This window comes from Galeopterus variegatus, unplaced genomic scaffold (assembly GCF_000696425.1).
Source record: "Galeopterus variegatus unplaced genomic scaffold, G_variegatus-3.0.2 Scaffold3280, whole genome shotgun sequence".
NCBI lineage: Eukaryota > Metazoa > Chordata > Mammalia > Dermoptera > Cynocephalidae > Galeopterus > Galeopterus variegatus.
In genome coordinates this window covers 189,239-190,531 of record NW_007729391.1, presented here as the reverse complement: position 1 = coordinate 190,531, position 1,293 = coordinate 189,239, and positions in this window count along the sequence as shown.

The window sequence follows — 1,293 nt, the reverse complement described above, 5'->3', positions numbered from 1 at the left end:
AAAAAAAAAAAAAAAAAACAGGGGGGAGAAGAAGACATAACAATTACAATTCTTTGAAGTTGACACAACAAGCAAACAGAAAGGACATTCTTGGGTGGGAGGGGGGAGAGGGAAGAGGGAGGGAGGTTTCAGTAATGGGCCACAATAATCGATCACATTGTATATTGACAAAATAAAATTTTTTAAAAAAAGAACATACTTCATTTCTTTTTATCACTAAATAATATTCCATTGTATGGGTATATCGCAACTGGTTTATCCATTCATCCAATAATGAACTCTTGGGCTGTTTCTACCTTTCGACTACTATAAATAGTGCTGCTATGAACATGTGTGTACATGTACGTAAGTACCTGTTTTCAATTCTTTTGGGCATATACCTGTGAGAGGAATTCCTGGGCCATATGCTAATCATGTGGTTAACTTTCTGAGGAACTGTTTCGCACAGTGGCCACACTATTTACATCCCCATCAGCAATGTACAAGGATTCCAGTCTCTCCACATCCTGCAACATTCGTTATTTTCCACTTTTCTGATGACAGCCATCGCGGAGTATGTGCAGTGGCACCTCATCGAGGTTTTGATTTGCATTCCCTTAATGACTAATGATACGGAGCCTCTTTTCACATGCTTGTTGGCCATCTGTATACCTTCTTTGGAGAAATGTCTATTCAAGCCTTTCATCCTTTTTAAACATTGGGTTTTTGTCCTGTGGTCATTTTTAAGCGAGGCACCCCAATACTCCTTTCTAAAAATTCTCCTTTAAGAAGACATGATACAAAGCAAGATGTTAACAATGCAGTGATTAGGAGGTCCTGCTATGAAACCAGACTGCTTGGGTTCACTCTGCAATTTAGTTGCTACGTGACCTTGACAAAGTTACCTCTCTGAGCCATAAACTCTTCATCTGTGAAACAAAAGTATTAATAGTAAACCTCATGGGTGTGTTTTAAGTATTAAATAATATAATCAATGTAATATATTTAACAGTGTCTGACACATATTAAAACCATAAAATGTTTCAAAAATCAATGTAAGTCTGTATAGCTAGCACCTTTGTGTGATTACACAGAGCTGGGATGAACCACTGCCAGATGAGGCCATATAAGAACTTCAGGGAGGAAGGCCCAGTATTTTGCCTCCATGTTAAGACCAAATGGCTTAAAAATAATAAAAAGCACTACACAAAATATTGTTTCTTTATAGCTTTTTAACAACATAGGAAAAGCTTTTTACACTTTTGCAAAGAAAGCAGAACCCAAGTCTGTGAAGAAAGTTTGGTGATCCAGACA